Below are 10,783 nucleotides of genomic sequence, written 5' to 3'. Positions count from 1 at the left end.
CTTCTTGATCTCTGTCGTGGCTCCGGGAGCTGTTCTGTATCGTTTCTACTCCCCTAGTAGCTGTTCTGGAGGAGGAACTAAGACCCGCACGTCTTACTAAGCCGCCATCTTCTCCGGACTGCTTCTGTGAATATTTTAAACTCTTTCTCATTTTTGAAGGACTCTGCTGGATACATAATTCTTAGCTGGCATTTTCTCTTCAGTATCTTAAATATTTCATTCCACTGCCTTCTTGCCTCCATAGTATCTGTTGACAGATCAGCAGTTAGTCTTATCTGGCTTCCTTTGTAGGTAGTGAATCACTTTTTTTCTTGCTGCTTTCAGACTATTCTCCTTCTCTTCAGTATTTGACAGTCTGATTAGTATGTGTCTTGGAGTGGGTCTATTTGGATCTATTCTGTTTGGAGTACATTGGGATTCTTGGATTTGCATATTTTATGCCATTTGCAAGGGTGGGAAATTTTGAGCCATTATATCTTTGAATATTCTTCCTGTTTTTTTTCTGATCTCTTCATCTGGGACACCCATGATGCATATGTTTGTGTGCTTTGTATTGTCAATCGATTCCTTGAGTCCCTGCTCATTTACTTTCCATTTTTTTTCTCCATTTGTTCTTTTTTCTGTTTGAATTCTGTTGATCTTCTAGTATACTGACTCTTTCTTCTGTCTCTTCAAATTTGCTGCTGTGTGTCTCCAGTATATTTTTAATCTCATCTATAGTGTCTTTTATTTCCATAATATCTGTTATTTTTCTTTGTATTTTTTTCAAATTCTTCTTTATGTCCTTGTAGTGTCTTTCTAATATCCCTTATCTTTTTATACACACTTTCCTTCACTTCTTTGAATTGATTCAAGAGATTTTATTTACACATCTTTGATTGGTTGTTCCAGATTTGTTCTCTCCTCCAATTTTTAAAATTTATTCCTTTGACCGGGCCATTTCTTCTTGAATTTTAGTATGTCTTGTGATTTTTCGCTGGTATCTGATTATCTTAATGGGTCTCTTCTGAAGGCTGGTCTCTCTCTCTTGTCTAGGCTTTAGTTCTTGCCCAGGTTTGCATAAGCCACTGCTTTAACCATTTGGCTGTCAGTATTTCTAAGCCAATACAGGGCCAGGTTCCTAGACAAGGGGTACAGACCAGTTCCTGTGGGCCTGGGATATGGTCTGCAGTGGCTCTGAAAAGCCCTGCAGTTTTCCCCTGCACTTTCCAGTCTGCCCAGAAGACGGCACTATTCAGTGACTTAATTGCCCTCATAAGCTTTTCACCTCCTGGTACCCCACAGTGTCTGACTAGGCAGGGCTGAAACTGTGGGGTTCCTGTGCCCTCACTTTGCAAGCCAAAATCTGGCTCAATGTGGGGCTGTGCCCCTAACTTTACCTGCAGCAGAAGACTTCCCCAGCTGCCCCAGTCTGCAGCCATCCCCTCGTGAAGGATCAGGCCACCCGGTGCTTTTTCACTCAAGGGTGGGGGCGGACACCAGGACCCATGGCCAGAAATGCAGTCTCTGTCCATGCTTTCTCAGGCACTTCTTCCTTTGCTGACCTGGGCCTTGAAATGGCTTCCTATCCCTTGGTCCCGAAACAATTGATTTGTATAGTTTCTGTCAGGTAGGCCACTTGCGACTTTTGGGAAAGATTCTGCCTTTCCCTCCCTAATTCCCCATTTTGGAAGCTCCTCCTTGTTGCACTTTTATATTCTGCCCTCTCCAGCAGAATGGGCTTGGGTTTCTGTGTCTGCATAAAGGTAGGGATATGTTTTATTGCTGAGATCTTCTCATCTGTTCCTGGTAGAGAGGTAGGAAGGATCTCAGTTGCTGCCTTTGGGCAGTTTCTGAGCTACGTGGGACTGAGTGAGAGGAAGGAGAGAGGGCTGGCAAGTCTGGGACAGAAACTTTCCTATGCGATATTTTTCTTTCTTCAATTTAGCGTTTGTAGGATTCTTCTCCAGTCTTTACCTTCTTTCAGAGCCCTGATCAAGTGAGAACTGTCTTTTATTTCTCTAGATCTCTTGGGAGAGGTTTTCAGTAGCTGTTTATGTTGCCATGTTGATGACATCACTCCTTTTCCAGAATTTTAAAAGAAATGGTTCTGTCAGTTTTTACTAGTTGTTCAAAGATTCTGTGAGGGAATGGAACCCTGGAGCACCTTTTACTGCTAACTTTGTTGACTGGAACTTGCAGCACATTCCATTTTGCCTCCTGCATTACTAACCTTATCCCCTGAGTTTTGTGCATCCTTGATTTGTCTCTCCAGTCCCCTCCACATTTGACATTTTTGCTCTGGTTTCTGAAGACTTTCCAATTTATAATGCTTATCCTTTAACTTCACCGTGTACTCACTGTCCTGCTGCTGATCTGTGGCAAACTTAAAGATGTGGGTGGATGGCATATCCCATATTCAAGGTATGCTAAATTGACTCACTTGTTTGGAAGAAAGAATGCATGTGAGTGCGTAATGGGGAACATGGCTTAAAAGTTAAAGAAAGGCAACAGAGACTAATTCACATAGGTTTCAATATAAGCCAATATTATCCCATTTTTCCATGTATTTCTACAGCAGTATTACATTTTTTCCTTATCTTGCATCATTTTTAAAACTTTTTATTCATCGTAAGCAATATTATCCATAGTGTCATTGTTTATCATGACAAAGCTTTTATATCCACTATTACTGATATGCTATTAAAATTATTTCTATTTTTGACCAATGCTATGCTTACCATTCTTTGGGAAATAATTTTATAACTCATTGTCAGTAATTAAATCCTTTAATCAAAGAATTTTAGCAAGGGCGGGCCGCGGTGGCTCAGCGGGCAAAGTGCTTGCCTGCTATGCCGGAGAACCTCGGTTCAATCCCCGGCCCCAGCCCATGTAACAAAAACGGAGAAACAGAATACAATAAAACAAGAAAATGTTTAAAAATGTTTCCCTTTCTTCCTTCCTTCCTTCCTTCTATCCTTCCTTCCTTCTCTCTGTCTTTCCTTTAAAAAAAAAAAAAAAAAAAAAAAAAAAAAGAATTTTAGCAAGATGAACCTTATGGGATATATAGGATGGGAAAATAGGAGATTAAAGCAAACATATAATCATGAGTTAGTAAAAACATGGATTAAGGTATTTTCTGGGGGAATAAAAAAATGAAAAAAATGCAAGATTTGTGATAGCAAGTTAAGAGGTCTAATTGATCATTTGAAGTGGTGGAGAGTTTAGGGTTTAAAATTGTACCAAATTTTGAACCTGGGTAGCCTAGAAAATGTTGGAACCATTAATAAAAATGGGACTAAATGGACAAAGAATGGGTTGGTGGTGAAAGATGAGGACTTTCATTTTGGAGTTATTAAACCTAAGGATCTGGTAGACAGAATTTTTAAAATTAAGGACTAGAGCTCCTTGCAGATGCTGATTTGGGTGTCAGACACCTACTGATGGTATTATAACCATGGAAAGCTGGGGCCTCAGAGGGTGAGTGTGAAGGAAAAAAGAGCTGAGTTGAGGAGGGAACCTTGCAGGGAGGCTAATATATATTGCATAGAAGGAGGAACAAGAAGCAGCAATGGTGACAGAGGAGCCATCACAGATCACGTAAGGGCAGAACCCACACAGTGAAATTATATGCAAGCAAAGAAAGAATTTCAACGGAAAAAATGGAACAGTGGCTGAACATAGAACACCTTTTATTTAGTGAGCACTGGACAATATTTGGAATCCTTTTTTTTTTTTTTTTTAACAATTGAGGTATCAAGATGGGAAGGAGAGGGATCTGGTCAGAATGTAAAGTCTTGCCCAAACACAGCATCTAGAAAAGTTGGTAAATTTTCAAAGTTATTGATAAGAATATCGGATTACACAGATGGTCAGGCCCAATTGAGGGACTATGGTCCAGACATGGAAGTGTGAGCAAGTGGGACAGGAAAGAGCTAGACACCAGCTGGGAAGACTCAGGGCAATGTGAATGGGATGAGGGTAGGGATGCTCTCATGTGGAACTAAGACAGGGATCCATAACTGATACAAGACTGGGGCTTGGTCAAAGGAACAGGGCGGACATCCAATTCTTATAACTGAGTACTAAGGCTGAGACTATCAGGAGATTTTACTTAACACTGATACTCTCGGGATACAGTACTAGAACTTCTTTTTCACCAGAGAGATGATATTCTCAGAACCTGCAGTGGAGCTTAGGAAACAGGTAAGAATCACACGGCTTTATATGAGGGAAGAGGACACTAAATAAGCCAGAAGCCCAACCTGTGGATGAATTATTTCATTTTTTGGTAGTCAGGGTCAAGTGTCAACTTGGCCAGGTGAAGGTGCCTAGTTCTATTGCTGTGAATATGAACCAATGACATAGGAACCTCATCTGTTGCTGATTACACCTGCCATCAGCTAGGAGGCCACATTCATGCCTGCTGCAGTGAATGATATTTGATTTAATTGGCTGGTGCTTAAAGAGAGAGCTCAACTTGGCGCAGCTCAGCCCAGGCCTTTGAGATGCAGAAAGGAATCACCCTGGGGAAAGTTGTTGGAACCCAGAGGCCTGGAGAGAAGGCCAGCAGGGATCGCCCTATGCCTTCCCATAAGAAAGAACCTGTTGAAAGTTAGCTGTCTTTCCTCTGAAGAACAATACGTTAACTAAATAAATCCTTCTTTATTGAAAGCCAATCCATCTCTGGTGTGTTGCATTCTGGCAGCTAGCAAGCTAGAACACATTTCATCTACCCAATTGTTTGACAGTACCAGAAGTAGAAATAGAAACTTTTTCTAACTATTTTTGCAACACTCGTGTGAGTGTAGTGAACTCAAGGAAAATTGGGAAAGTCATTCGTGAATGATGGTACTTATTTTTCTCCAAAGCTTAAAATAAATCTGAAAGAATCATTTCCAGAAGAAATACTTAATCTGAATATTTCTTTCCTCTTCTAGAGATTGCATGGCTTTGTAAGGTCGGTTGATGGTGTCTTTCTGTGAGATAGAATAGAAATGGAACTGCTGCTACTGTCTGATTACGAGTACCAGTGCATAGTCAGGTGTCCACAAGGTGAACTGTCATAAATTAAACTATGTTTCTCTAGACTTTGCAGTTTAGCAAAAGCTCTTCCCCTCCAGGAAGAGTGTTGACCTTTTGAGTGAAAAATCCTGAGCTGTTCCCCGTGTTTTGCCTTCTGTCACCTTTAGTTTAGACAGGAAAAGAGGGAAATATGCTATCACTTTGGTGCCCCTTGCGGAATTTTTATGTCAGGTGATGTAATAAAGCAGCACAGGTTACATGCTGGGACTATTTTTGAATAACAAACCATATAATGATAAGGTCCTCAACTCTTCATCCAAGATCCATCTTCCTTTGGTGAATTCTTTGAATTTGCTAATTACCGTGATACTGGTTGCATGTGGATATAAGGGGTCAGTTAAAAATATTCTCTGACAAGAAGATTTTATAAAGCGCCAAAGTCATGCTAAATTTATTTCTTTTAATTGTGTTCCATATTCCCCTTTTATGAGTATTCCCATATAAAATGGTATATAATATTTAATGAATACAGACCTGTAAGATTGTCTTGATTTAAATTCTAAGTATGTACATATGTGGAATTCAATACAATTATTTTATTAGTACAAAGGAATGTACCCGCAGAAGCTTCCCTACTTCTTTGCAATTTTTTTTTTAAATGAAGAATCTGCTTTGGGAACAAAGTAATTAATGTTGCCTGTCTTACAAGCAAATTCTACTCACCAAATTTACAGATAAAAACGCAGCTCTAATCAATTCTTCCTGTATCTTAACATCATGTTTTTCTTCACTATATCATTTTTCCGTTAATTAAATAAGATTTGTTATTTTCAGGCTTGCAATTCAGAGCTCACAGAACTTCACTATTTCAAAATCCAAACGCTTTGTACTATTTTTATACTGAAAAAGAATCAATTTAGTTTAGTAAGAGACTTTATGCAGAGAGTAATGGTCTAATCAGCAACCTCAGGGCTTTGAAATATTAAGTTACATTTCTGTTTCAAGTAATTCTTCTTATTGTCCTCTTTTCCCCCATTAAACTGTGATCAGAGGAGAGAATGCTTTTTATAAATGGTTTAAATGCTTGCAGAAGATCAGTAAGAAATGCAAAGGTTGATAAACAGCATTTGTGCAGATGGGTTAACTACCAAGCAAAAGTCCATTAGTGCATTTTAATAATACATATTCAATTATAATTCACCTGAGCCAGAACATCCAGTCATTAAATGACAACAGCAACATGCATACTTAATCCTTTAATACACATCACACAAGTCATCTTCCACAGCTTTGTTCAAACAATTACACATGGTCATGTGTTAAAGCTTGATTTTAAGTCCTCTACTACTTTTCCTTCATTTAGGGATCTGGGCTTCCGACCCTTGTCTGACCTTCAATTTTTCTTCCAAGAGCACTTGCCTGGGCTTAAATTTTTAATTTATTTCACCCTCTAAAGCCCATGTTCAGTGCTGTGAATAAAGACTCAAATTTTGAACAGAACATATACTGGAGATAGAGAAGTATAATGGAAATAAATGCTCCCTGAAAGAAGAAGATGCAATCCTTTGAGTATTTTGTGAAAAAAAAAAAAATCCATTTCCTATATAATTCACATATAGCTAAAAGCATTTTGCTTAAATGCCTGAAACTATCTGGGATGATATAAGTACGGAAATCTTCCTGAAACACTAGTGGTATAAAACCAGCCACAAAATTAATTCTCCTCTAGCTGGTTGGTCCATTGGATCAGCTGTAAGCACACATCAGCATGGTACATAGAGATACAGCTATTGCCTCATCTGTGAAGATCTTTTTTCAGCAAAAAGCATTGGCACATGAGCTCAGAGCTGGCCTCAACCGCACGGAGCCTGGCAAGCCAGCTCTGAACTTTGTACTAAGGGTTATCAATAATGAACTACATCACAGTCATTTCTAACTCTAAGTGGGACCATTGCAGAGGAGAACTTGATAGCTGAATGATGAATATTTTTCACACATTTATTCAAATCTCTGCAAGTCTGCTGGTTGGTCGAGCATCCTTCCTTTTTAGCTGTTTTTAGGTGGATGAAGAGCATTCCTCTCTGTAGCTCCAAAACATAGGAACTGCTTCTACTTTGGGCCTTTACTCCAACCAGTGCCTTGTGAAGAAGACTCCTTGTCTGGTCCTTCTTTTCTTTTCATTTCTAACAAGTCTTTATTTATTCATTGTATTATCCCAGGGAAAAGAGGGGAAGGGGAAAGGGTTGGAATGTTACAAAATGATAGTAGAAGCGAAAGTACCCAGTTACAAAATCAACCATCAAAAAAATATATTCCAGTGATGGGGCATCAAAGCCCAAGGGGGCTCAGTCTCCTTCAGTTCAGGAATGAGAGGAAGGGATTAGGGAAAGAACACACATGTACACGCTTTCCTACCCTCCCTTCCTCCCCATAAATTCAAGATTCCACACAAAGCCTTGGTTTCTAGCAGTAAACATGGCGTTATATTCTTCCATCTCCTATTAAACCATCTTATGGCTGCTTTGACATTAGTTTCTTGCACCCGCATAAAAGTTCCTGAGTGATTTGGATATACATTCATTTTCCCTTTCTTGATCTCTCACTTCCACTTTCTACCCGGAAACATCCACGCCTCATTGCTTCTCTTTATCCTAGGATTGATGATTAAATAGGCTTGGTCAATCCAAGTGCAGCTGTGTTAATCTTTTGGCATGAATCACATTGAGGAATGGTGTTAATGCAAAGGTCTGGGAATGATGGATGAAGTGTTCTTAGGTTCCTCAGGTTTTTTGCAAAAGTCATTGAAGAGTTGTGGAGATACCCTCCAGATTAAATGTGTATGGAGTTTGGGGAAGGGGAGCTGGTAAGTTTTTAGGACAGAAGACCTAGTCCAAAATAGGAGACAGGGGAACACAACAGAGAGGATGGTTCAAGATCCCCACTTCAAAGAGGGGTCCCCAAGCATGTTTCAGATCCTTTTGCCTGGGGCAGAATCTTCTGCCAAAGATGCTTTGGCTATTTTTTCTCCAATACAAAAAAAGAAGTTTGTAAACAATAAAAACCCCAAAAGAACATGGAGAAAAACCAACACATTATACTTACACAAATTAGGACACCTAAAATCACCAAGTTAGTGACTCATAAAGTTCTACGAAGCCCAGACAAATACAACAACTACTGGGGGGGCGGGGGCACTTGGGGAGACAAGAACACAATGCATTCTATCGCATTTTCCCTGTTTCAACACAGTGAGGCAGATATGTAGTGATCCCATAGCATGTAAACAAAAATCCTTCTCCTTTAGCTATATGACACTATAATCATTACTGCAGCCAGGTAGGACATTGGCTCCAGGTACCATAAAGAAGTCTTCACTTATGGTCTCTCTGGAAGCCAAGCAGGGAAAGTCCAGAATTTTGAAATGTTAAGGATTTTAGTCTTTGCTTCATATATCCACCCTTGGACACAATTACACACCCACACCCATTGTGCATGATAGGCCTAGCCAAACTCAGTGAAGGAGGGATTTGATGTACCAAGCAAGTTCTGTGCCGTAGGACTAAAAAGTTGGGAAGAGTAATCCCTTATTACATACCTAGATAATTGTCATCCAACCTTGGCTTCTTCTCTTGACCTTTAAACTGGCCCAGCCTCTCCTTACCTCTCTGCACCATCTTCCCATTTAAACTAATTTCCCATTTTCCAGTAGAAGATCAAGTCATGGGGCAACCAAAATAACACCTAATCTCTCATGAAAGGGAGGGATTTCAAGAGAACACCGTAGCAGAAAACCCAGCTCTAATTGGCAAAAATGAGGTAGTTCAAATAGTTGTTCTTTTTAATGACAAAGCAACAACAATAAGAAAGTTTTCCTGCTGTGCAGACTTGGACTTGCTGCTGAACTTATCTCTGAGATTACTTATATACCTGAGAACACAGTGCAGGAATGAGGGGTTAAAATACACAAAAATGCAAAACCAGATTATTTATATTAATAACAAAAAAGCTAAAATGCCTAAGATACAAGATACATCATTTGCACACAGCTAGTACAGTTGGCATCCTGGAGAAAGTGGGACCCAAGGTAGAGTTATCCAAGGGAGCAAATAAATAAAATCATACTGGCCCAGAATGGGGTGGGAGTGAGTTTAGGAATAGCAGGTCTGCAGCTGTTCTGCCAACCCCCCTTTTGTCTATTATCATAATCCTCTGCTTGGGACAGTCCCCAGCACCCTGTCCCAAGCATGGGTCATGAGGAGACAAGACATGGAAAATCCCCACCCTGCCCCTGAGAGATTCCCTCCCACAGAATATAGTGGTCATTGACTGGGTCCATCAATCTGCTCTTATATTTAAGCTTTTCACTCTGGCATGAGAAATTTTTATACATCCTCTTTCAAAGGAAAACAACTTCCCTATCCAGGCCACTGTCAAAAAAACTGGAAATTTTAGGTGTATTTCATGTAGACTCTAGGAGTATTTCTCCTTAAAGCTCTCACTTATATTTAGATACAGCATGGTTGGTGCACCCTATGCCTGAAGCTCTGGCAGAAGTGGTACTTTTTGGGCTAGAGTGGCAGCTTTCATTTCTTGGCATGATGTCCTAGACTTCCACAGCTGTAGTATTTGTCTCCTTTCAATGTGTGCTGCTGCATGTTCTTCTCCTTTGGTGGCCTGTCACTCCCAATACAGAACACAACCACCAGGTCCAGTGACAGACAGATTCCAGGCCCTTGGCAGATTTCTAAAGGTGACCTCCACTGCCTCACCCTCCTTCAGACTCTGGTAGCCCTCTGTATGCAGTTTACTCTGAAGCACGAAGACATCCCCTGGGGGCATCAAACGCAAGCCCCCAGCGCAGGCGGTCCTGGGCAGGAAACAGAAGACCACTTGCACGCTGAACCACTTCCAGATGCCAGCACTGTGCAGCAGCTGTGGCTCCTCCGCCCCCTGGACCGCGTTCCCCCGCGGCTCCTCTGCCGCCTTGGTGCAGCCACCTGCAAACTGCTGGTTGGACATGGGATCCATGGTCATTGCCTGAGCCCGCAGTCCCGGGTCCCTGGTTGGGCGGCTGCTGGCTCCAGAGAAGTCCAGAGGAAAAGGGGTGCTTCGGAGAAGAAGCAGCTACATTTTCCCCGGCACCCTGGTCCTTCTTCATACTCAACAAACTTAGGTACTTCTTGCTGCCTTAGCCATTCCTTTATTTGTCATTTGTAACTCCCTGCATACACATGTGTTCCTGATATCTTGGCATGTTATACCTGCTCTTTGGACCCAAAGACAGATTTTGTGTCTTCTCCTCCAACTCTCTGTAGGATCTAGGTTGTGCTTATTTTTGTCTCAGAAAAATCAACAGTCCTGCGTAGAAACCAAACCCTTCTTTCAAACTCCTTAGCTGCAACCCCAACTGAGACAACTCAGCCTTTTTTAAAAATAGGAATAGACAAAATGTAGCTTCGGGCCAAAAGTGGCCCAAGTCTGTTTTTGTAAATAAAGTTTCATTGGCACACAGCATTCCCACCTGTTTATATAATGTCTATAGCCGCTTTGAAGCTGTACCAGCAGAGGTGAGTGGTTGCAATAGAGACCATATTGCCTACAAAATCCAAAATATTTCCTATGTGGTCCTTTACAAAAAAAGTTTGCTGAACCATGATTTAGGGCATAATGAAAGGATTGTCTCTAAATTATCACTTGCTGAAATAATACTGATATTAAGGATATATGTAGGGCTTCAGTTAGGGTGCATTTATTTACTCATTCATTCAACAAGTATTTG

At 40.7% G+C, this 10,783-nt stretch overlaps 1 pseudogene; it reads right to left on the bottom strand.

Moving 5' to 3' along the window:
- Positions 1 to 9,509: 9,509 nt before the first annotated feature.
- Positions 9,510 to 10,032, bottom strand: LOC143661113 (protein lin-28 homolog A pseudogene; annotated as a pseudogene).
- Between the last annotated feature and the right edge of the window lie 751 nt (positions 10,033 to 10,783).

This window comes from Tamandua tetradactyla, chromosome 17, assembly GCF_023851605.1.
Source record: "Tamandua tetradactyla isolate mTamTet1 chromosome 17, mTamTet1.pri, whole genome shotgun sequence".
NCBI classification, from domain to species: Eukaryota; Metazoa; Chordata; class Mammalia; order Pilosa; family Myrmecophagidae; genus Tamandua; species Tamandua tetradactyla.
Note: the sequence above shows the minus strand (reverse complement) of the source record. Positions and strands in the feature narration are given on the sequence as shown.